The following is a 27847-nucleotide window of genomic DNA, read 5'->3' as shown; positions in this document are numbered from 1 at the left end:
TCAGTGGCGACGCGTAAACTCAGGGCGATATCAGTTAAAAATCCCAGACGCAAGCATCCTTAGGGCATCTCTAGCCATCTTGTACAAGGACCCTTAAGCCACCTCATAAGAGCAACCGCCATCTTGCGCAACCATCTCTAGGGCGTCTCATAAGGAGCCTTGTATAACCGCCATCTTGCGCAAGCATCCCAAGCGAATCTCATAAGAACCTATGTATAGCGGCCATCTTGCATAAGCACCTTTAAGGAGTCATGTATAGCCACCATCTTGTGCAATTAGCGTCGAGAGATGGCTGATGTAGAATTTTTCTTTTCAAATTATCCGCCACCATATTTCAAAGGTATGTACCTAAAGAGTGTAGCACTGAGCTCTATAGATTAAAGATGGCGGATGACAGCTGACAAAAAGCGCGTGAGTTTGTTTACTAAACAAGTGCACGTGGAATTTTTCAATTTGCCGCCACCACATTTCAAAGGTATCTAGCTAAAGATGGCAGCACGGTGCTCTCTTGATTAAAGATGGCGGATGACAGCTAACAGAACTTTTCAAATTGCCCGCTACTACAGAGAGCAGCACGGTGCTCTGTAGATTAAAGATGGCGGATGACAGCTGACGAAATTGCCCGCATGATAGCAGCACAGTGCTCTATTGATTAAAGATGGTGGATGACAGCTGTCAAAAAGCACGTGGCTTTGTTTCCAAACAAGAGCACATAGAATTTTTCAAATTGCCGTCACCACATTTCAAAGGTAACTAGCTAAAGAGCGCAGCACTGAGGTTTGTGATGCAAGATGGCAGATGACAGCTGTCAGAAAAAAACACGTGAGTTTGTAAAGCACGTGGAATTTGCCACCGCCACAAAGAGGGCAGCACGGAGCCCTCTTGATTAAAGATGGCTGCTGTCATGTGGAATTGCCTGCCACCACAGGTATCTAGCTAAAGAGGGCAGCACGGTGCTCTGCTGATTAAAGATGGCGGATGACAGCTGTCAAAAAAGCACGTGGATTTGTTTACCGATTCAAATCTCGCGCTAGTAAGGTTAAGTTGGTAGCACTAAGGTTTAGGCCCGTTAAGATGGCAGCACTGCGGATGACAGCTGTGACGTACCACATTTCAAAGGTAAGTAGCTAAAGAGGGCAGCACTGTGCTCTATAGATAAAAGATGGCGGATGTCAGCTGTCAAAAAAGCACATAGCTTTGTTTCCAAACAAGAGCACGTGGAATTTGCCGCCACCACATTTCAAAGGTATCTAGCTAAAGAGGGCAGCACTGTGCTCTGTTGATTAAAGATGGCGGATGACGGCTGTCAAAAAAGCGCGTGAGTTTGTTTCCAAACAAGTGCATGTAGAATTTTTCAAATTGCCGCCACCACATAGAGGGCAGCACGGTGCTCTCTTGATTAAAGATGGCTGCTGTCATGTGGAATTGCCTGCCACCACATTTCATAGGTATCTAGCTAAAGAGAGCAGCACGGTGCTCTCTAGATTAAAGATGGCTGCTGTCAAAAAGCATTTTTCAAATTATCCGCCACCACATTTCAAAGGTAAGTAGCTAAAGAGGGCACCACTGTGCTCTATAGATTAAAGATGGCGGAAGACAGCTGTCAAAAAATCACGTGGATTTGTTTACCGATTCTAATCTCGCGCTAGTGAGGTTAAGTTGGTAGCACTAAGGTTTACGCCCGTTAAGATGGCAGCACTGCGGATGACAGGTAACGAATTTGCAGCTACTGCGATAAAGAGGGCAGCACTGTGCTCTGTGGTTTAAAGATGGCGGATGACAGCTGTCAAAAAAGCACGTGGTTTTGTTTATCTCACGCTAGTGAGGTTAAGTTGGTAGCACTAAGGTTTAGGCCCGTCAAGATTGCAGCACTGCCGATGACAGGTGACGAATTTACATCTACTACGATAAAGAGGGCAGCACAGTGCTCTGTGGTTTAAAGATGGCCGATGACAGATGTCAAAAAAGCACGTGGCTGTCAAAAAGCACGTGGCTTTGTTTACCACGCGCTAGTTAGGTTAAGTTGGTACTACTGAGGTTTAGGCCCGTCAAGATGGCAGTACTGAGGTTAGCGATGCGTTGTTGTCTGTCAAAAAGCACGTGGCTGTCAAAAAACACGTGGCTTTATTTACCTCGCGCTAGTTAGGTTAAGTTGGTACAACTGAGTTTTAGGCCCGTCAAGATGGCAGCAGTGAGGTTAGCGATGCGTTGTTGTCTGTCAAAAAGCACGTGGCTGTCAAAAAACACGTGGCTTTGTTTACCTCGCGCTAGTTAGGTTAAGTTGGCACTACTGAGGTTTAGGCCCGTCAAGATGGCAGCAGTGAGGTTAGCGATGCGTTGTTGTCGATGACAGCTGTCAAAAAGCACGTGGCTTTGTTTACAAATTCAAACCTCCCGCCAAAATTCAAATTTCCCGCCAGAATTCAAATTTCCCGCGGGAGGAGGCGCCAGAACCCGCTTATTATACTACTGTCGGCAACCGAATTTCTTTGTTTTATATGGGAATTCATGCATGATAATTTAAGACCCTAGATTTGATTTACCGTGGAGCACTATGGGAATTAAAAGGGATTCTTTAATATTCTTAAAAAATCACTCCATGTATCGTCGATAAAAATACGAGTAATACGAGTCATCTAGAAATTTCAAGGTTTTCTGTAGTAGATGCTTCACGTAATGTGTTAGGTCATCCCCTTGTATAAATTATGGTGAAGAAGAAACCTCGATGAGACAAGTGAAGTGTGATAATGTGTAAATTTATTTAGAACGTGAGTGTTAGCATATTTGGCCCCGAATGATAGGGCTTTTCTTTCTTCTATAATACTCGTGTATTGGTTATGCCGAAAAGTGGAACCAAGCTACTCTAGCTGATAAGGAATAGAACGAATGCGGTGTTGTCTCCTCCACAAGAGTAAATGATATGCACGAAGTTGTTTATCCCACGCCAATTGTATAAATTAGGATAGATGCAAGCCGAAGAGCTTAATTGATGCGTAGGGCATCCAAGGAATAATGAGATTTAAAGCGAAGCGCCGAGCTGGACAGAGTTCCCTTGTGTTGAAAGTGAAAGTGCAGGGCGGGGACGTGTAAACAGCCGGCAAGGAGGGGTGTGGAAGACTACCGCCGCGGTGAAAGAAACTTCTCTCCGGCATCAATATTACACGCAACCAGTCAGAAATAAACACCGTTGGGTAGACCTACAATTCCAATAAATGAGAGAACTCCACCGTTTCTTTATGTTAATTAAAACGACTAGGGATTTCAGAGTGGAAGTCACACTTCACAATTGTCACGGGACATGAGTTCATGTCTCATCAGCACAAAAGGCAGTTATGCCGCTGCCACCAGCTAAGGGCGGACGCCCCGTTCATGATTTATATCGTGAATGCCGAGTGTATTTATTGTCTTCTATTCACAGGAGTGATATGTATTTGAATACTGTGTTGTTTTTCTGTTTCGCTAAATATGATTCGTGTAGGGACCATCGTTGTACAAGTGTCCAATTCCTGTATATATTTAAGTGACATCCCATTGGAACATACGATGTGTATTATTTGCTTATTTTATGAGATAGCGAGACAGGTGTTTTTCTTTCTAATGAGTGAGACGACTTTCATTTATTTTAAACAAGCTCATACATCAAAATACGTCTCACCTGGTTCATTCGATAGCTAATGTTAATTCTCGCCAATAGGACGACGACTTGGTATTTGAATATATAATGTAATAATGTAAATAAGGCGAGTAATACAAGATACGCCATCATCCAATTATTTCTGTGTACAACGGTACTAGTGCATAATGTGTTTTGAATATCTTCAGAGTGAATTGCAATTCTAGGGAAAGGACTAGAGAGGACAGTTACACACTCAAGGATATTTACGGTGTCTAATTTATAGGTTTAATATGGTGGCATATCCATGTATAAATCATCTACTTGTTTTCTCAGGCATTAAAAATTTTTAAGAACAAAACATAATTTATTCTTCTCACTTCATAGGTAAATAACATTCCTCTGATTATTTTGTTTTCCCTTACTATAAATTTTTAGATTACTGCCCAGTAAGGACAGACTGCGACCCGTATGTCTCTACCGACTCAGCTAATGCATTATAACGCTAGTAGGGGAAAAGGGGTCTTCGGCGCCGCGCCCGGTCGAAGGCCTCATCCAAGATGTTCCATTTAAACGTCATGTTGCGGGACTATTATGATCAATTGATGTACTGATACCACGAAAAGGTTACATCAACTCATTGATTAGTATACCAGGCAAAATATACAATGGCATCTTGGAACGGAGGGTGCGATCAGTCGTAGAGAGGAAGTTGGATGAAAACCAGTGTGGTTTCAGACCACAGAGAGGCTGTCAGGATCAGATTTTCAGTATGCGCCAGGTAATTGAAAAATACTAGGAGAGGAATAGGCAGTTGTGTTTATGTTTCGTAGATCTAGAGAAAGCATATGACAGGGTACCGAGGGAAAAGATGTTCGCCATACTGGGGAACTATGGAATTAAATGTAGATTATTAAAATCAATCAATGGCATATATGTTGACAATTGGGCTTCAGTGAGAATCCATGGTAGAATGAGTTCTTGGTTCAGGGTACTTACAGGAGTCAGACAAGGCTGTAATCTTTCACCTTTGCTGTTCGTAGTTTACATGGATCATCTGCTGAAAGGTATAAAATGGCAGGGAGGGATTCAGTTAGGCGGAAATATAGTAAGCAGTCTGGCGTATGCTGATGACTTGGTCTTAATAACAGATTGTGCCGAAAGCCTGCAGTCTGATATCTTGGAACTTGAAAATAGGTGCAATGAGTATGGTATGAAAATTAGCCTCTCGAAGACTAAATTGATGTCAGTAGGTAAGAAACTCAACAGAATTGAATGTCAGATTGGTGATACAAAGCTAAAACAGGTAGATAATTTCAAGTATTTAGGTTGTGTGTTCTCGCAAGATGGTAATATAGTAAGTGAGATTGAATCAAGGTGTAGTAAAGCTAATGCAGTGAGCACGCAGTTGCGATCATCAGTATTCTGTAAGAAGGAAGTCAGCTCCCAGACGAATCTGTCTTTACATCGGTCTGTTTTCAGACCAACTTTGCTTTACAGGAGCGAAAGCTGGGTGGACTCAGGATATCTTATTAATATGTTAGAAGTAACAGACATGAAAGTAGCAAGAATGATTGCTGGTACAACGAGGTGGGAACAATGGCAGGAGGATACTCGGACTGAGGAGATAAAGGCTAATTTAGGAATGAACTCGATGGATCAAGCTGTACGCATAAACCGGCTTCGGTGGTGGGGTCATGTGAGGCGAATGTAGGAGGATAGGTTACCTAGGAGAGTAATGGACTATGTTATGGAGGGTAAGAGAAGTAGAGTTAGATCAAGACGACGATGGTTAGACTCGGTTTCTAACGATTTAAAGAGTTATAGAACTAAATGAGGCCACAACACTAGTTGCAAATCGAGGATTTTTGGCGACGTTTAGTAAATTCAGAGGCTTGCAGACTGAACGCTGAAAGGCATAACAGTCTATAATGATAATGTATGTATGTATGTATGTATGTATGTATGTATGTATGTATGTATGAATTCTGAGTGTCATAAGCCTACAATTTTGATGCTAAACCAATAAACTCTGTCATGATATTCATGCCTCATTCACCTTTCATAAACCCGATGACTCTCTTGTTCTGTGGGCGAATGTTGAATGGATTTCTGGGTAAAAAGGAAGAAGTGTCAAAGTACTGCGAATGGTTTCGCATCACATGGTAGACGTCCGTCTACCAAATATCATAAATGAAACTACCTGTATCCATACACAAAAGTGTAAGATCAGAAAACTGTTGCTTTGCAAATCCATAATGAAAATCATACATTTTTAATTTTGAAAAATCAAGTATAGCCTTTCCCAAATAATTTGGCTTAGCATAGACGATCTCTGTTTTTCTTTTCGTTTCAACGGAAACAAGGTCACGATAAATAACACGAGAGACTTCGAAATTTGGTTTTGAGGTGCCATACCGACCATTCCCCTGATTAATTAAATGCCACGATGTTTGTGTGCATTTTCCATGCTTTTGCCATAGATGGAGTTATTCATCAGTTTGAAAAACGTACTCACAAATGTTGTTGTAGCACGTTGACAATGTTCAGTATTTAAATCCATGTACGGTTTAAGCCATGCTTCTTGCTTAAACGCAACGATACGATAAATACACTCTAACTGTAAGCCGTATATGAGACATTGAACAAGACATTGTATGTGGATAACATAGCGCTTTTTCGGAAACATTGTGGCTAGCAGTTTAGTGTGTTTCGATGTATCGTTAGGTGGAATCATTTTTTCAACACAAAAAGGAAGGTCGGAATGTGAATCGTGCGGATGAGAAGGATATGCAAGAGAAACTTCCAGCATGTAGCCGCGATGAAGATCTTTAGCAGCCTCAAAAACATCAAAATGTTGAATTTCAGTTTCTGTTAGCCGTACGAAGTATTTACACGGTAATGGCTGTTATAAGGCCCACCTATACAGATTATTGACATCGAAATACATCAGGTAAGAATCTTCTTTCTCTGAATTATAGTTGTCGAGGTAGGGATGGCATGCCTGTTGACCAGCGAAACGAGTCCGCCGCGAATGCCGCGTTCAAAAAACAAAAGCATGTCGACATTCGTTAGAAGATCAAGTTGAACAGTGGTACACTTGAGGATCGCATCCCACGACAGACCAGGTGTAGTGTAGTAATAGCAAGGGTCTCATCCGTAAATAGATAAACAAATTTTACGAAACATCTCAAACACACCACAGAATAAAATTGTATCTACCTTCAAATACAAGTCAGCATACTGACCTATGACCACACCTGGCAGGCATGCAAGTAGTCTTCATCAGAAATGAGCGACGGCGTGCTACATTCACTTGACACACTTGTAAATGCAGACTGAGGAGGTAATTTTGTTTCTTCTAATGTTTGAAAACTCTGAATATAGCCATAGGGCAGAACACCTCTCCTTATATAATGTTTAAATTGTTCAGGATCTGAAAAATACTCACGATGTACACTGAAGAAATTGGAAATTGCAACACCCAGAAGGAGTGGTGCTACATTGCTGCAAATGAACATACAGGACGAATGTTCAGTTGAGATTCGATGATTACACTTTCAGGTCCCTCTAGGCGCAAGTTTGGACAACAATCAATACAGAATATGCCCACCACGAGCTGCAATACAATGATGAATTCGTTGAGACATGGAGTCAAGAAGGCCCTGGATCGCTTCCTGAGGAATTGTGGCCCATGCTTGCTGCACTGCAAGGGTCAGTTGTTCCAGATTTGTGGGTAGCTGAGGGCGGTTGGCCAGTTGTCTACCCATCACGTCCCACACATGCTCAATAGGACTGAGGTCCGGGCATCTGACTGGCCATTCAAAGGTTGTGATGTCGTGCAGAGCTTCTCTGGAAACGCGTGCAGTGTGAACCCGTGCATTGTCCTGCTGGAACATCCCATTAGCAATGTTCGCCATCATAGGGACAACCACTGGATTGAGTACGCTATCAAAGTACTGTCGAGCAGTCCTAGTGCCCTAAACAAGCACTAATGGTCATTTCACATTGAAGCCAATAGCTCCCCAGACCATAATGCTTGGTGTTGGCCCTGTGTGCCTCTCGACAATAAGATCTGGGTGGCCCCTCTCCCCGGTACGTCAGCGCACACGATCCCGGCGATCACTGCGGGCAAGACAGAAGCGCGATTCATCACTAAAGACGACCCTATGCCATTCGTCGACCTACGTCGATCTTTCTCGACACCAGGCCAGCCTTATACATCGCTGCTGTGGGGTCAATGGAACTCCTTCTGCAGGGACACGGGCTCGTAAGCCAGCTGCACGCTGGCGATTACCAACTGTTTGTTGTGTAACGTGGGGTGCCACAGCTGCTCGAATATGCGCTGCTGTTGCATGGGGTTCCATCCGGGCCATCCGAATGATGCGGCGATCCTCCCTCACAGTTGTCTGTCGTGCTGGGCCTGTGCCAGGTCTACGAGTGTGCCATACACGTTGTACCGTAGATGCCTGTCGGCAAACAAGTGCAGCGACAGTCCTTAGCGATAATCCAGCCTCGCACAGCCCAATTATCCGAGCCCTCTCAAAGGGCGACAGTTGTTGACAGCGTGCTCTTCTCTGTCGTCGAGGCATGTTAGACGGGGAACACTTCACTGCACAGACTGCAAGTCAACTACGCTACACCGGAGTCCGTATACTGGAGTTGATTCCAAAGCGACCAATCACGTGGAGAGACCTGTATCAACAATCCAATGGGTCTGAAACTTTGATCGTTTACATACCTACATGGCATCGCTCCATATCTTAAAAATCAAAACAAACGAGCAATGCCTTCATGGTGTTGCAATTTCCATTTTCTTAAGTGTACTTCAAGTCGTCGCTGGAAAGCCGATTTACAAGTGTATCAAGTGAAAATTTCATAAATTTATAGGAATCTAGAAAGCGAATGCTAATATCGCCTACACGATTACTGAATGAAATAAACCGTTCATGATTTTGCGCAATCACAGTGAACTTTGTACAATATAATTGCGTAAATTCACGAACGATATAGTGACCCTCATAGCCTGACAAGATATGGAGAATCATGGTACACGGTATAAAAGATTGCACGAATCATGTGCACGTCCGCTATAAAGTGACAGTAATATCTAACATGAATCTGTGGGAAAATAATCGGCTGTTTACAGATGTGACATTCATCAGTTTCATCATGCAAAATCACTTCATCCAGTTTCATTTGAATAGGCACTGGTTGTGAAATAAGCATATGAACGCATTCTGCTAACTATTCTAATTCTTTTAACAGCCATGCTGTGCAGTTTTCGTCTCGATACATTTTAAAATAGGATAGAGATGCATCGTACGAACAAACGACTTTGTAAGCTACTGAAAACGGAGTGTGCTTTTGCACATAATCAGTGTAGGGTTCGCTCAAATCGGATTGGCAACGATGAAAAGGAGCTGTAGAACATTCAAAATCTGCATTAACCGTGTAGGGAACAGGTTTCTGTCGATAAAATTTCTCAAACTTCATTTCTGCATTTTCCGTGGTTGGCAGAACAAGTTTTACGGCGGGATGTGTTGTACAATCATTGACATCTGTTGCTAACAAGCTTTTTGTAGTAATGTACTGAAAACAACGCTCACATATATTATTTTCCCATTGTGTGATGAAAGCAGAGAACTTAACAGACGAGAAAGATTAGACATCAAGCAGTAGATGCTTGTGTTTTATGAAGATGGTGTTGTTTTGGAGAAGAAGCGGACTAAAGTGGTCTCCGTCGACACCGAATACAGAAAGTGAAAAATTCGGGTTGTTTTTTTCAAACGTAGAAATGTTTGCTAAATCCAGAGGGAAAGAAACACCTTGAAAATTTAGTGACTGCTGTAACTCGATAAACATATCCATGAACTGAAATGTTCTAGATAGTCTATCTGTTGTTGCCGGTTTTAACGCCATAGCGATGTACCACAAAAAGTAATAGTCATCGTTATTCTCAATATTGATGACAGCCTTCTTATTTATAATCGCTTGAGGAAATTGAATGTGTCGCCTACTTGAATGAAAGGGTCGAATATGCACACATTAATTTGAAGATGCAAAATACTTTCAAGTGCCTTATTACTAGCTCCTTCTTCAAACTTTCAAAATTTAGTCAGCAATGTGTTAACGATGTGTTTGCGAAACCATACCGTAATATTGTCTGAACATAACAGTTCCGTCATTTTAGAAGAAATGTAAAACGTTTCATGTATTTCCTGATTATCTTTAAAAATGAAGGAACATGCAAGACTGGTGTTTAGTTTAAGCGCCGTATGCATAAACAGCAAAGAACTGACTTTTTCTTCGAAATCATTATAGCAAGAGAGTAAGAAAAAATTTGTTTGTTAGTCTTTATAATGAATCACGTAGAGCATCCGTAGCTCAGACGGCATCACATTGGCAACTCACCGCTGGATACTGTGACAGGAAGGCATAGGACCTGCCACATATAAATTATAAATTTTATTTTCTAGCATACAATTCAGTCCCGATGCCTGAACAGCTGTGCGAGAGAATGTTCTCGTACCTACTGCGCTACACGAGGGAGGCTTACTTCCACTACCGAATTTTCTCGGCTACCTTATGAACCTTTTAACGGCCAGACCGATTACCACGAGGCCAACGCTGAATTGTAGCTAATGTTCTGCAAGAAAAACCCTGCAAATTTGAAGTCAATCCATCCAGTGGTTTAAAGTTGGGAAGGAATCTTCGCCCCTTCACCACCTGATTCCAAGCGCTGCTCGCCAGACCTGTACAAATAGACCACTGGGCCAAGGCCATAACCAGTCCTGTGTGCACAGTGTATGCAGAAAGTATGCTCCGTCGCGATTCGCGATGACATAATATTGGACGCACTCAAACGCTGTTGAAATAGTAAAAGGACCTCGTACCGTATGTGAAGTTTCCGCCACGTCGCAACGACTGTAAGATTCTAGACGATTCTCAAGGTAAATTATCGTAATACGTGTAAATTTATTAAAAAGCTGAAGCTATAATTGGAAGTGAGAACTGAAGTGTCCAATATTCTTACTGACCAATATACGACACCATGAACTGTACTAGTTCCACATAATTCTAAACTGTGATAATATCATAAATCATTGCGTGTGATAAACTGAAATCATAATTTATAACCACTTCTATCAGTCGAAGACATATTTTTCTTCCGATAATATATCAGTGAACTGTGTAAGACTGTATTTACTCGACATTCGTCCCACAACAGGTTAATAATTGGCTATTTTCCTTGTGCACTTTCTCGATCTTTCGATCACCACCGTTTGAAATCCAGTGAACATTAAGGACTTTTTACAATAATATTAAGTAGTACAGACTAGTGTGGTGTTAATACAACCACAAAATCGCCTTAATCTGTTAATAATATTTGTTCAGAGACTGTGATATATCACGCTTTCAAGTGCTTATGGATTGTGTTCATTACTTTACAATCGAATCTCAGATATGACTAGTGACGATTATGAACTGTGTTAATTCTCAAACCCATGAACTGTGTTTTATGCAGCATGGGCTGTGAATGTTAATTCAACGCCATGAAATCAGTATAAGAATAGAACTGTGCATTACGACGGTGTGTAGTATTAATATCCGTGATATTTTTGAATTCAATAGTGCCAATTGAATTTTCCATGTTATGACATTACCTCCAATAACAACGGAGATCTTGGCAAAAGTGCTACGATATCCTGCTACATCAAACGTCGCTTCCAACGAGGGACTTGCATGATTTCATCTGTTATGGTACCCATCGAGGGACGTCTACGAGGGAGATAGACGTGGTATCTTCACTGAACATCGCCGGTGCTGAGTCCGAGCCTTCGTCCGCACTCTGCGGAATGATCCAGACACTGTACAGCACAAATACAACATGTGTAAGCATATCTTCTCGTATTCTGAGTGAGTAATCACAACTGACTGACTTTTTACAAAGCACTTAATTCAGTACTGTGATATTACAAGTTCTTCGTGTGGATATCAATTCATGATTTCATCGTCATTTCAGAGAAGTTCATGTTTTGCTATAAACTCCTTTTCGAAGTCATTAATCAAATGAATACACTTTGCTTAGATGAACTTTAGGATTTTCTATAAACTCCTTTTCAAAGTCATTAATCAATTGAATACACTTTACCTAGATGAACTTTAGGATTTTCAAGTGCTTTATTCATTTCATTTTTCAATTCAAACAAATTGAGAGACATACAACAAGAAATAAAATGTTGTATTTAATTTATCAAACTTTCCATTACAGTGCTTGTTTATTTTGTGTGTTATAAATTTAGACACTGTAGGTCAGCACCATAAATGATGAACTGACAATTTCCCAGGTGCTAGGTTATTTTTTGTATTTGCATTTGAATTAGAAAGGCTGTAGGCTATACATGATCTATGGAAGAGTAATAAATATTTTTGATATTCTCAAGCAAACAAACGTCAAGAAGATCGTAACATAAATCTATTTTTCATTTTTGGCAAATATTAACTACGAATTTGAGTTTTCAATCCTAATTGCAGGGTGATATATCTGTGGATATTGTTAATAAATCTCACAAAAAAAAGAATTACCATCTATTATTTGCCCTGCGATACTATCCATCTCTGTACCTGCTCTAAAAAACACCGAACACTACCTGAGACCCTCCCATGGCTCAAACCCCACAATCATTTCCCGGTACAATACTGTGTTTCAAATCCCGGTCACACAATATGAGATTCGTGCTGGACAATGCATAAGTGGGACAGTTTTTTCCGAGTACTCCAGTTTTCCCATTCATCTTCCATTCCAGCACCACTATCCCTTATCATTTCATGGCATTTATCAGTCATTAATAAATCACTTTGCGGGTGTCGAGCGCATCGTACTAATAGCCTATATGTGCTTCATTCATTACAGCCTTGGCCCGGCCAATGTCATGAAAACAGGTTATAGGTTTTCATTTTCAATCAACCACGTAACACATTCGTTACATCCGTGAGAGATGCGTGTATACATTTTTTAAAAATTCGTTAGAACAGTGTAGAGATATATGAGAATATCTCACCTAATATTTTAGAAAAATGTCCCAGTTGCACAAAGGACAGCATACGTAGAATTATAGCACGTTTGAGAAAAAGAACATTCAAATTGATGTCATTAGTGTGACCGTGGCTTGGGATGACTCAGCGGATTTTCTCCAATAGCAGCCCTTGCACTAAAGTTTTACATCATTCGTAACAAAAGTGTGAACATTTTCCAGTATAATTGACAAGGTGTATTCGAAGTTAAGATTTCCTAAATAACCTACTACCACATTCTTTACACATATGTAGCCGCCAAGGGAAGATGTGTTTAAGATGAGATATCAGGGAAAGGGTCACCACAAGAGTGGGGACTCTAAAATATCTTTATGCAGTTGCTCATCAAGCGCACTTTTTCACGAAACCCTTCACAACATTCTTTACGCCACTTCGGGCGACATCCGAAAAAATATATTCACGCTAAACGCAATTCAACACATGAGTGTTAGCACTGTCCAGAGTGTGTGCGGAACCTGATTACTAGATATTCTTTACTCTTTTGAAGAAACCTCTAACCACATACTTTACATAAAATGTGGGCGATCATCAGTATGCGAATGAAGAAGTGTTCTTAAAGATAAAAATTCGTACAAAATTATTACAACGTGGAACACAATACATACAGATAATCGCGGTCATTTTCACGCTACTTACGGTACGTACGATATATTGAGTATACAGTAAATTGCATCTTTACGAAGAAAAACACTTACGATGTCGTTCTCATTAATGTGGGCGACATGCAGTATTCCTTAGGACGTGTTGTGGAAGAGAGTACTTATAACAAAATATCCCCAGAGAATGCAGTCGCACACCAGCATGCGTAAATATCAGTCGCCGAATACCCGACCGGTTGGTAAACCTTTAAACCCAAACATCTTAAGGCTTGTGACGCCGAACACTCGATCTGTTAAAGTACTTATTACCACATACTTCACAGACTGTGATCGCTCTCCAGTATGCGTAAGCAGGTGTCTTTTCAGATTCTCGGAAGTCGAAAACTACTTTACGCATACATTACAATAAAGTGGACGCTCCCTAATATTGGTAACAAGGGTCAGTTGGAAGTCTCTACTTGGTAGGAAATTTCTTACCGCATACATCACATGAATATTATTAATAGAAACAGCACCCGAAATGGCATATACAATATTACATCCAATTTTTTAAATTATTCTTTGCTAATTTGCGTGATGCTTTTGGTCGTTTTTGAGCACAACACAATATGATATTATTCGCAGCACTTTCCACAGAGCGAACTAATCCAATTTTCGTTTGGTAGGTGGAATTCCTTATTGCCATATAACTTGTGGTGATAGCCATGAATGGCTAGTCTTGTGATTGTGTGTCTTTGTTCTTCGTTAGAGTTTGTCCATGATCTGTCTTGCATTGCATAGGTACTGTAAAATTCCAAGCTCTCTGGAGTGCCTGGTAAGCGTCAGTAGATGGCAGGCTGAGCTTATACCAGATGTCCTCTATGAAGAAGGTCTCTCTTGCTAATTCATAGGCAAGCCTCAATGGTGCATACTTTCCTATTCGCAAGCAGTGATTTATGAATCTTGCTTTCACGTTTTCAATTCTCTCGAGGTTCTTGTACGTTAGATTTTCCCATATTAGTTCTATTCCATATGTTCTTATTGGTGTTACTGTGGCGTCGAAAAGAGTCATAGATGTATTCAGGGATAAGCAATGAAAATTCTTGAGTCCACATATGTTTTTAATAGCCGTTGTTGTCCTTTCTTCCACATGGTAGCTGAATGATCGACCTGTTGTCTGCATTGTGATGCCTAGGTATTTAAATTTATTAACCACTTCCATCTCTTTGTTGCTCAATAACAGCGTGCCCTTTGGTGATGCTGTTCCCCCTTTCCTGAATGTCATCTGTGCTGATTTCTTCATGTTGATCTCGAAACCATTCTCCAGTGCCCATTTTGCCACGGCTTTTAATGTCGTCTGTAATTCCTATTTCTTGTGGCCCGCTCTGACCATATCGTCGGCGTACATCAGGAGGGTCGTCTCCAATGTATTTCGAAGGATATTAGTGATGTTCATAGTGGCTATATTAAACAGTGTTGGGCTGATGGAGTCCCCTTGTAGTACACCATTTGTCTGCTGATTTTGTTAGATGTTATTCCATCATCTACTACAATGTAGTGTGTCTTTCCAATCACGTCTTCGATGTTTTGCAGTAGTCGTTTTCTGTCCAAGATAAAAAGCCTTTTTGTAATCAATGAAGACTAGGTAGTATTTTCCCTTTGGCATTCTTAGTGCTGATTCTATCTCGTCCAGAAGAAGATTTACAGCTTGTGTTGTGTTTCTACCCATCCTCAACCCGAATTGGCATTCTGGTATTTTTGAGTCTACTTCCTGTTCAAGTCTCCTCGTTAGTATTTTAGTATAGATTTTGAAGATGTTATTCTCCCGTGCTATTCCTCTGTATAAATTTGTGTCATTTGATTCCCCTTTACCTTTGTATAGCATTTGGATATTTGCAGTTCTCCAGCTTTCCGGTATTGTCCCTGATTGCAGGCATTTGTTGAAGAGATTGGTCCATAAATGAAGTAGTATTCCTCATGAGTCTTTTAAGATTTCCACGCAAATATTATCTGGCCCAGGGGCTTTCCTACTTTTGGCTTAATGATGACGTTTGCGAACTCTTCTGGTGATATCGGTAGTGGATTTTGAATCCGTTCCTCAGTTATGCTTCTGCACACAGCTACATTAATGATCTGTTGATTTAGTATTTTCTTGAAGTGTTCATACCATTCTTTCATCGGTATAACTGTGACTTGTGTTACATTTCCTTTCTTCAGTGCAATGAATGGGTCTTTCTTTGCTGCTTCTGCGGTTCTGTTCGCTTCTTCTTCTTCTTCCATGAAATCAGTTTTCCGTTTCCTTCAAAACTTGCTTGTAATTTCTCCTCTTAGTTGCATAGGTTTTAAGGTCTTCACCAATTCCGGTCGTTTTGGCTACGTGTAACTCTTCTAGTGTTTCTGACCGTATTTAATAACATTCTTGATTAAACCAGAGCTGAGCTCTACGTTGTCTTGGTGGTATAAGAGCTTGTTGAAGTATGTCATTGATTAGTTCTAATGCTCCACTTGTGTTGCCCTCATCTATCAGCTGAATATGGACGTGTTGCCGAACACTCGACATGATAGCAAACGATTTACCACATACGTTAAACGACTATGGACGTTGATCTACGTGGGTGCGCAGGTGCTTTTCAATATTCTGCTTAGTAGAAAACGTATTACCGCATACATCACATGAAAATGGACGCTTATCAGTATGGGTAAGCATATGTCTTTTAAGATTCCGATACGCACAGAACTTCGTGCCGCACACATTACAGGAATGTGGACGCTCTCCTGTATGTGTAAGTATATGTTCTCTCAAACTGTTCTTTCCAGAAGACGTCTGACCACAGACATCGCAGGAATACGGACGCGTGTGTGTACGAAGGTGCTGTCGGAAAGTTGACTTGTCAACAAACGTCTTACCACATACGACACAAGAATATGGACGAAAACCACTATGGCATCCAAGGTGTTGATGGAGATGCTGTTTGCTAGAAAAATTATTACCGCATGTATCACAAGAATATGGACGCGTGTGTGAACGGAGGTGTTGTCGGTAACCTGTCTTGTCAGCAAACGTCTTAAGACATACATCACAAGAAAATGGACGAAATTCACTATGGCTAATGAAGTGTCGATGGAGATTCTGTTTCGTGGAAAAGTTATTAACGCATACATCACAAGAATATGGACGCGTGTGTGAAAGGAGATGTTGTCGGTAACCTGTCTTGTCAGCAAACGTCTTACCACAAACGACACAAAACTTTGGGCGCTCTCCTGATTGGGTACAAACATGTTTCTGTGGAATCGGCTTGATGATTGACCTTCCATTAGAGCGTCCTCCATTCAATAATGCAAAATTCTCAAGTCTAGAAAAAATAAAACACATAAGTTATGACTTTTTCCAAGTAAGATAACTAAATCAAATACAGAAACAAAAGCAAGCACTATATATGTACGGTATTTTATTCTGTTTATATTACACTCCAAATCTAAATAATTTCAGATAAAGTCTCAAACAGGCAATCCATTATACTTTTCATTTGCCAAAGCATCTGTAGAAGATTGTGAGTAACTACAGCACATCCGAAAATTCAAGGGAGTCCAATATGGTAGCAATGATTGTGAGAAAGCTTCTCTTAGTGATTTCCTTACAAATGTTATTCAAGTTAATTTTAATTGGAACTCATCACATTTCATTATTAATTATGTTAAAAGTTGACAAGTTTTCCCCAACATCTCTATAAGCGCAGAAGAAAGTTCTGATTGAAGACCCTTAGCTTCTTCAACTGAGCTAGTACCTGTCAACAGATCGTCGAGGTACAAAAGAGGATGAAATGGGGTGAGATTCTCTGTGTTCATCAGAAAGTTGAACTAAAAATCTCGTAGCAAGAGAGGGGGCAAAACTTGTAAGAGTAGTAAGGTGTTAGCCCTTGATATCTTCCCCAGAGGATTCATGCCACACAATTTTCTGAAGTCTCCTGTGGGCGGGATGTATTAACACACTTCTGTACATATTAGCAATATCAGCTGAAACAGCAAAAAGTAAAGTTTGAACCTTAAAGCAATAGGCACGAAGTCACGCTGAATTTACAGGTCGGCCATAAAGAAAGAATTCAATGCTATCTCATTTCAAGATTCACAAATTCCGTAAAACTCAACTTCTTCATTAGTTGTCATGCTAGGATCATTGGGCACAAGATGATGGGTATGTAAAAGCTTAACGTGTTGGAGGTCTTGAGGGATGCAATATCCGTGTGCCTTAATTCAATCTATTCACACATGAAAATTAAATACTGCTGTTTCAAGCCTAGAAAACTAGCCTTTATCTTCAATGTGTTTGAGCATTTTAACATTATGGTGATCTAACAAGGTGGGATAAACTTTCTTATGCAAGATATTAGAAGACACAATTTCATAGTAGACATCAGCTCCTACGAGATATCAATGGTAGAAGGCTAACTAAATGTACTAACATAAAATGACGTCATGAGCAATATAAAAATTGGAACAGTCAATTTGTTGTGCAGGTAGCTTGCTTGTGGTCATATTCACAACATTACAGATCAACTTCAATGTATAATCTGACACATTAGAGAATACAAGGTTGCATGTGGATCTTCCAGGTGATACATCAGCATTGACTAAACATGCTATAGGTAGCCAACAAGTCTTAGTACAAATGCCAAGCTTCATGACAAGGCTACAATACACCAAAATAAATGACTCCCCAATCTTAATAAATCCTCATTAGTACAATCTAACCTGAACTGGCTTCCACTGCTAAACAAGACATGCTTAGCAAAATGTTTGAGTGGGTGAAACAATTGCAGAGCCCATAACATTTATATAATTATTGGAAATTGTTTGTTCTTTACAAACCAATAATTTGTGGGGTCAATTATCCTGGGGCACTGTTGTTTGCACAGTTTGGAAACATAAGAAGCTTAAAAACATAATTAACAACGATTATTTTCCCTTACAAACTTGCAGCAATAATCAATGATTGCTTATTTGAACTGTCTACAATAAGAATTGTTATGATTATCAAGTTTGCAAAACCTACAATTGAAGTAAGTACTCTTGTTGGTAATGTAAAGTCAAATCTAAAACGATTGATAATGACAAAATTATTGTGCATCCAAAACAATCAGTTGATCCAATTAACAAACCTTAATTTCCAGATATGATACCTGCTGTCCAAAGGTTTCCAGTATCTGCATCATGGCCCTTTATACCACTGGTAAAGCAGAACCCTGGCCTTCCTCATATAGTGATACTAATCACAGGTAATGTACACACATGGCATGTCACCAATAATGGGACTACTCACAGGTAACACAGACCACTGGTGTTCCTCACATACAGGGAGTAAGCAGGGTCACCAATTAGATAAATATTGATGATGGTGATGATGATATTTCTTGTTTAATTGGGTGTAGCAGCTAAGTAATATGCCTCTTTGGTACGAGGTGCAACAAAATTAAACAATAATTAAAACTTCAAAATGTATTCACTGACCAGAATATTAAATGAATGATCATGAAAAACGACCATGAATCCAAAACAATGAGTGGATCCAATTGTAAATGCCTGAATGACTTCACTACACCCGGTAATATTAGAAAGAACTTTAGGATAAATCATAGAGCTTAGATTGGAGTATCAATGCTCGATGCTGCATCAGACAGTACGCATCCTGGAGTTGGCATGCTTTCCTCCCCCACAAGGTGAGTTAGCTACATGTTTCCTAGGTCCTATAGCCAAGAACTTCCATTCAAGGGATGGTAAGTTTGATCCCCAGCTCTGAAGATAGTTTTGCAGTTGTTCCACATTTCCACATCAAGCCGGTCAATGTAACGTCACTGTAGCAGGAAACTCCTCCTCCTCAAAGACTCAGTAATGTTTTACCTCCTTATGGACAGAGTCGTGCATGACCTCTTCCTACCCATTACTCATTTCTGTTACAAAGTTGAGTAAACCTCAGACATATCACTCTGACCTCTTAACAGACAATCGAACACACAACTTTCTTGAACAGACGTAACAGAAATGCTGTTAAAATTTATACTTCATCCATTCACATTAAAACAAATGCTTTCCTTGATATCGCCATTAAGTATCAAACAATGAATCCATGAGTATTGAGATAGAGATGTGCACACCAAAAACTACAAATCTGTTTGCAGATTAATGTGTTAGTATTTGTACTTGCTTAAAAATCTGGTTTTCACATAATCTTTCGATAGAGATTCATTTCATCATAAGATTCAACTATTGAGCAGTATGACAACCCAATGATGAGCGGCAACATAGCAACTTCAACGGCGAACCAACAGAGAGCACCATCAGTAAGAAATGTACCACCTGCGGGAAAAGCTTATGCTACGGTGTCTGGAAATTCCAAACCACCACCACCCTTATGAGGAAAACAAAGTGTGATGGAGAAGTATGCAGGAAGGAGGCTAGGAGCCTGGAAGACAGTGATTTAACATCACCAAACCACTGCAAATAGCTTGCTGTTGCTCCAGAGGTATAAATCCCACTTGCATTAACTGGCAGTATATGCACACCACGGTTCAATCAGTCAGTCAGGTGGCATCAGAGAGAGTGGTAGTTTAGCATAGTTCCATTTAACAGCTGCGAACCGCTGATCTGGATTTATGCCGTTAAATATCAGGAGCTAAGCAGAAGCAGCAAGAAACACTGCACTGCCACACAAAATACAACACAATGACAGAGGTACAAACACCAGTCTTCCTGCCCCATTCTTTATAGTGAAGTTCAGAAATCTGCACCCGGATATCAACCAACCTATCACAATCTACAACATAAATACCAAGCTTCTGCCAAACGCCACATGAGATAACCACCTAGAAATTCAGTGGAGCAAAGATGGCAAAACCATCAAAACTTCCAGAGCGTTTTACACAGTTCTAGTCAACAAAAGAGGACTGGTACATCTTGGATGCATGCAGCAGCAGAGAACCAGGCTCAACAATGCAACGCAGCTGTCCACCCACACACGCAGCCTTCACCTAGTCAGTGGTAGCATATGAGGTCATTAGCAGCTACATGGAGGACATCATCACTGCTCATCTTCAGCAACAGGGACACCAAATATATCAGGCCAATCAGATCCAGAATTCCAATGGTCTCACCTCGATGATATGTATCCTGTCCTGGAATATGGCGACTATGAACAATCTGCTGAGTGATGGTGGGCTGATCTATGCGAAGCGACATCATGTGGAGGCCTCTTGCTCATCTCTACCACAGCGCAGACACTACGATCACTGCCAATTCCATGATCATTTTACTATTGCATTCTTGAAAACGTATGTGCAACTTGTAGTAGTCGGTGCACCTCCAGTGTTTGCACGAAGGAATGATCACTCAAATGCAACACTTTCGGCAAATCTCATCCATCCTTCTCAGTTCAATGGAAGGATTAAGCACCAACTTCTCAGTCAAGCAGCAAAATTGTTACCTATCATCCCCAATGACCTCCCGTCCCCACCCTCTCCTTCCACTCATCGCCCTCCTTCCAATGAGAACATTCTGAAAATTGTCACTATGGTGCCCCAGAATATTCTCCCATTCCAATGTCCTGATGTTCTCTGTCAGATCCAGCTAGTGGCGCGACTGATCTTCCAGACTCACTTTGATGATACGTTATCTGGGACAAGATTGCACTGTGTACTCTTTCCAACTGATCCTAGTCCCCTATTTTAGTAAATGAATGTTTATTATGAAAATGTGTATTCTTTGCAGATCCATAGGTATCATGGGGGTAGCAATCAGTCTTCACAAATCCATCCCATCACAACATCTTTATCATTCTGTAAATGAATGTCTATCTGAAAACTTAAAAACAGGAGTCACGATTGGAAATCAAATAATAAAATTTATATACGTCGTGGCTATTCCCCACCTCACAAATATGAAGAATATAGATCGTAAAACAAGTACTTACATCATTATCAAGGATTTTTACATGACATCATATACACAAAAGTAAACTATTTATGATAATCGATTACATGATATCTGGGGTGTTGACTTACCTTTCCCCCCTCCCTAGCTACCCTGCATCAAATATGACCCATGAATTTGTGATCCTCACCCATAAACTAACAAAGAACTGTGATGTCACCATGCTACATTCAATGAGAAATCACCAAGTCCCAGCCCTACTAACAACAACAAATGTACTAACAAACCGATGCCAACATAACCACCATTTCCCAACAGTCATGCGATATACATGAAACGATTGGGTAGCATACAAACAATATCAGACATAATACACAATACTGAACCACCTACTTCACCTAACAAATTACAAGATAAAGTTAAGAAATTAGATCCCCATTAACTATTGTCAACCGACTCCATGTTCCTCACCATACCTCCCATCCATCAAAATCTCCCATCCCACCCTAAGTACTCCAATTATTAAAATATTTCCATGAACTTTACAAGGTATACCTTCCAACCTGTGACCCAAATATTCTCCATAAGCATAGAAATACCCTTAGACATGCTCGATCATTCATCAAGGCTATTAAAAGAAAAGCCTGGGCAAGTATATTCACTGAATTATCCAATATGATTGACATTCACAAATACTGGACCAAATTAAAACAACTGACAAACATAAAGCAATCCTAACCATATTATCCAATAACACTTCACGAATTTGCACTCAGTGATAATAAAACAAAGACTGACATTTTTGCATATCATTGTAAAGTAATTTTCTAACCATTATATGATCCCAATGTCTACCATCCTGACCATGATGAAATATCTGAATATTTAGATTTATTACATGTGATAGATATCCTCTTTCCCTCCCTTTGAATCACCTCCAGCTCTTGATTCCGAACATCCCCTAAATGCTCCTATTACAGTACAAGATATAAAAGACGTACCCAGAACTAAAAAGAACACTGCCCCTGGACTAGATAACAAGCTCCACATCCCTTCCTACAACTCCAAAATACAGTACCTACCATTATTCTCCATACTGGATTCTTCCCCCCTATTGGGTACATGCCAACAACCATATCAGTTAAATTCATATCAAACTGTAAGTCTTCTAACAGTGTGTTCTAAAATCTTAGAAATCACAATGGTATCTTACCAACAAAGCAGGTTAACTACAGTTTTCTACATATTAACTATCTGCACATAGTCTGAAATGTTAACAACAAGCCTATGTTACCATATGTAGGTATAAGATCCCAACCTACCTGTAGAATGCCTCTAATTGCTACGAGCCAGTCAAGATTTTCACTATGCAAAATGTGAAGAAGAGATTCTAGAAATAGGCAAGAATTACACAGTATAGTCAGTACAGTACCTTCATAAACCTGTGCCTTTTTCTGTAGCATACAGTACAGTATATTGCTGCACACTCTTCAATAGCCTCTATAGATCAGGTCTCAAGCCTGGATAAAGCAAGAGAGACAACCTAAATAGTAGGCTAGCTAAAATGTAGTTGAGGGGGAAGTATAAAATTAAATACTTATATAACAGCATTAGTAATCATTTTAACAAAATATGCTGCATAATTACATGTAAAACATAACATTTTAAAAAAAATTTTCTGAACAGGAGATTTTGAGTTTTTGTACAGGCTCTATTAACCCAGATATTCGTGAATTTAAACTTTTACTGAGCTGTAAGAAAATAGTTTCACAAAATGTTTAAAAAACTTGCAATGCACATCTCATTAATCCATGCTCATTAGTAACTGCTCATATGCCCTTGCTCAATTTCCCCCTGATTTGCAATTGCCTATAAGGCCCTGCCCATTACATCATGCTTAATTCCCCCTTCCTCATTAGTGACTACTCATTGCAGATGACCATGCAGTTTTTCAACAGGCTTACCCCTCACCTAGTAAGTTTATCAAACTTGAAAGTAGCCTAAGTTAATCTATATAAACATGTTATTCTACTAAGTTTTTTAACTTCACTTCTATCATTCTTATATCAGCCTTTCAGGCTCAAGAAGCCAGTGCTCTGCCAACGTGAGCTACTCAGCTTAAGTTAGTCTACGCTTTATAGCTATGTCTCAACGTATGTTTTTTAAATTCTGAACCCAAAGCTTTTATCTCTATGTGATGTAAACATTATGGTATGCAATTAGAAATCTCTAAAGATCAAATCTATCAGCTCAAAAAATGTAAAATCAAAATCCATGGAATCTCAGCTCTGAGACTCTGAGATCGACCTCTATTATGTCCATACAAGCAATTCAAATGTGTTAGGCCTTACACCACATCCATAGTCCTATATAAACTGTTACCGTGTTTTAGTGGTAGGTAGAGGAGAAAGAAGGTGCGGGCGTGAACGGGTCTCAAGCTACGGAAGAGAAACTAAGTTAAAATTTAACCAGGTTATATTTTCTTTTCAAAATAAAGAAATAACAAGCATTGCAGGTACAGAGTAGCAAGTCTATAAAATGTAGGTACAATATTGACAGGATTTGGGCTTCGAGCCCCGCGAACACAATCCTTGAGCAATTAGCTCAGTTGACCTCAAACACAAGTATCAACAGAGGGGCAGAGAACCCCATTCATGCCTAGGAGCACTCGCTCCCAAAATACACAGTAAAGGCCTCCTTGAGGCGCGCAGAAAAACAAACTTTTCAGACAAAGAGCAACTTGCTCTCAAAATTCAGGCCTGTCAATGGCCCCACCTAATTCCACTTTCAAGCTGTCTTTTCAGGACATATACACAGGGGTAAAATACCCAACCTACTGAGGTCTGTTAAATGACAAGAAGGTTAATTACATGACCTCTAAAATAACAATTTGAGAGGAGGCGAACTTGCACTCCTAATACACTTTGATTAAGACCTACTTGGCGCTAGGCCATTAATACAAGGGCTAATCCCATACTAAAGGGGTGACTTAAGAAGAGAACAATTTGTTTTACGTTAACGAAGAATAGGTTGAGAAAAATAAGTTCACCTCAAAACAATATGAGTGGGAGCTCGAGAGGGTTAAGCACTCTCTATCCCGATATGTAGTTTAAAAGATAGGATAGATACCAGTTTCTTTACATTTTAGACGAAAGTTACATGGTGGAAGGCTTAGAACCCGCCCCGAGAGTTAACCTGCTGAGCTAGCAAAGAAAGAAGTTAATAATTGGCCATTACCTTGTTGTAGCCCGCTGCCGAAGAAAGAGGCGCTTCCCGCCCCCTGCTATGTACTTTACACACAGAAAGATGGAACAGAAGTGGCCCGGAGACCCTAAAATCAGCAGTTTATATACTCTCGTGGAAGGTTCTAGGCGTTAGGGGAATGAAAACACCCTCCCACAACACTTTATTGGGTAGGACCCAGCAACAGATTCAAGTTGGGGGAAGATACACCAGATTGGTCAGAAATTAATTGAAGAAATTCGGGATTGGATACATTCAAAACAAGGGGAAGGAAGGGGTAAATATTGCCAACTTAAACAATGACTGAAAGAAATTTAACAAAGAACAAACTCTTGAAATTAAATTTTCTCCACAAAACGGTTCTTTCACTTCGCACTAGAGTGCACCGTTGTTGATCTTCAGTAGCGTCCTCTAGAAGAGAAAGTTCACACTTCTTACTACAAGCAAAACAAAATACGTCGAAAATGGCACAGTACACAAACTCAAAAATTTCCACGTAGTGACATCTTCCGAGAAATTTGGAAATTAAGACCATAGATAAAGTTCAGACTTCCTCCAGAAGAGGAGTTTCAACTGGCGCAACTTTTAAATAAACGGTGTGGAGGTGTACCGACCGGTACAGACCTCCCCCCCCAAAAGTTCCTCCAGGGGTGACACAAGAAATCAGTTTGAAACAAGGTCCAAGTAATGATGTTGATATGAAGATTGATTGCAGAAGCATTTACAAGATTTCTTAATTTGGTTTGATTCAGTTTCAAAATTTTGTTGTTGCATGAGAAGTAAAGTCTTTATGTTTGTAGAAGTTGAATTTCTGAAGATAAACTTTTAATACTTAAAAGTGAAGGAAAAAATTGCAATGTCCACCAAATATTGCTGTTGAATTCCCAAGTGTAGTCATTGCTTATAGAAACTGTCCATGTAGCTGGTGTTGACTAAATCGGATGGCCAGACCGGCCGTTGCAGCTTGCGTCCAAAGGAGGCCGCTCGGACCCCTTAAGTACCCTGAGATACCGCTCGCCCGCACTATGAGGGGAGCAGTGGTGTTGAAACACGCCGCGCCCGCGGTGAACATATACAGGCTGCGGGCAAGTAGCAGGTCGAGCGCCGCACATCAGCCTTGGCCGGGAGGAGAGCTCCGGCTCGCCGTGCACATGTTGTCCTCGCTGGAGAAGAGGGGGCCCGTCCTCTGCCCCAGTTGCTGCACGGCGCCGCGCGGCTGCGGGGGCACTGCAACATTAAAGCTAGGTGGCAGAATTGCGTTGGACTATCATCTTCTTTGAGGGTGCAGGCTTGTGGAGAGGTTGAGGGGCCAGCGGCGTGCAGAATTCTATGGCATAAAGTAAGCCACTGTGTAGAGTTGAGCAGGAGACGGGAGCGTGGTAATGGCCATAGCAAGGACAGGATGGCAGTTTAACTAATCGGGACAGGTTTTACAAAAAGGCTTACATCTAAAACCAAAATATTATAGAAGGGGCAGAATGCCTTAAAAGTGAAAACCCAAAAAAAAAAATATAACCTTCATATTCCTTTCAAAATAATATGAAGCAAGTTGACACCAAAATTTACACTGGTTTCACCTGTGACAGGTGGACCCTAAATATCCTCTCGGTGGCTGGATTGCTTAATAACAACGTAACCGGCGTAAGAAAATCGAGAATGATACAAGGCCCATGAAATCTGGGGGCAAGCTTGCCCGCGGGAACAAAGTTTTTGACCATTACCTGGTCACCTACCTTCAAAGGGGTGGGCCTCCGTCCACGATCATACCTTTCCCTAACCTTTTCATGAGATACCTTAAGATTGGCTTTAGCCTTCTTCCAAAGATCTTTAATATTATCCGGATCTATTGTCTCGGGTAGAATGTCACTCAGAGACCAGAGGTTAGAGAGCGGCGTGTTGGGAACAAACTTTAACATCAAAGAAGCTGGAGTAAATTTGTGTGATTCATGAACCGCCGAATTCAAAGCAAAAGCTAACCAATGCAGGGACGTGTCCCACCTGGAATGATCTTCATGATGATAAGCAATAAGCGCGGACCTGAGATTACGGTTAACCCGTTCAGCCAGAGATGGTTGAGGGTAATAAGCAGAAGTAGTTACATGAGAGATGGACAAGTCAAAACAGAATTTACGAAAAAGATTTGATGTGAACGCCTTAGCATTATCAGACACAATATATTGGCACGGACCAAAAGAAGCAAAAATAGAATTTAGGCAAGTAATAGTGGACTGAGCGGTAGCCAGCTTAGTCGGAAATAACCAAGAAAATCTGGTAAAACCATCTACGCATACAAAGATGAACTTGTTGGCATTCCCCTTTGACTGGGGGAAGGGTCCTACATAATCGATATACAGGCGTTCCATGGGGCGCGACGCTTGATGAGAAGACAAAAGGCCTACCTTAGTGGACATGGTGGGTTTACTGAGCAAACAAGATTTACAAGCTTTTACAAGTTCACGAATGTCACCGTCCATACCTTTCCAGATTAACATTTCACGAATCTTTTCACGGGTTTTAAAGATTCCAAGATGCCCCCCCAATGGGGTCTCGTGATAGTATTTGAAGATCATAGGCACAAGAACAGCTGGAACGACAACCTTCATCATCTTGTCATGCCTCGAAGGGCAACATAAAACACCATTCCTCAGAACATAAGGGACGACATGTTCCCCAGAAGAAAGGGTTTCCATTATCGGAGCCAGCGTCGGATCTTCACGTTGGTATTTCTCGATATCCCTAAAGAGCATGGGAGCATCTGTTAAGATGGCATTAACATCAGATAGCATGGACTCGGGAGGTGATGAACTGTCGACCAGTTCATGGGTCTCGACCTCGTTTGAAAACATACGGCTGAGTCCATCAGCGACAACATTTTCAGTGCCTCGGATATGCCAGACATCGAATTGGAAGGCAGAGATACGGATGGCCCAACGGGCTATACGACCAGTACGACGCGGCCTACCTAAGCCCAGCTTAAGGCTTGATTATCTGTCTCCAGGTCGAATTTAACATGTTCCAGATAGAGACGGAACTTCTCTAAGGCGAATAAGACTGCCAAACCTTCGAGCTCATAGATGGAATACTTGGCTTCTTGAGCCGACAATGTCCTAGACGCATAGGCCTCCCTAGTTCAGTCTCTTGAAGAAGGACTGCAGCTACTGCTGACGACGACGCATCGGTTTGGACGATGAATTTCTTCGAGAAATCAGGCATAGCAAGTACAGGGGCATTACAGAGAGCTAATTTAAGATCTTCAAAAGCGGCTTGTTGAGAAGGTCCCCACTCGAATTTGATGCCTTTCCTACGAAGAAGGTTCAAGGGCGCTGCTCTATTAGCGAAGTTAGGAATAAACTTCCTGAAGAAATTCACCATACCAATGAACCTGGCGATACCT

The sequence above is a fragment of the Anabrus simplex genome, chromosome 13 (assembly GCF_040414725.1).
Source record: "Anabrus simplex isolate iqAnaSimp1 chromosome 13, ASM4041472v1, whole genome shotgun sequence".
NCBI lineage: Eukaryota > Metazoa > Arthropoda > Insecta > Orthoptera > Tettigoniidae > Anabrus > Anabrus simplex.
This window is presented reverse-complemented; position numbering follows the sequence as displayed.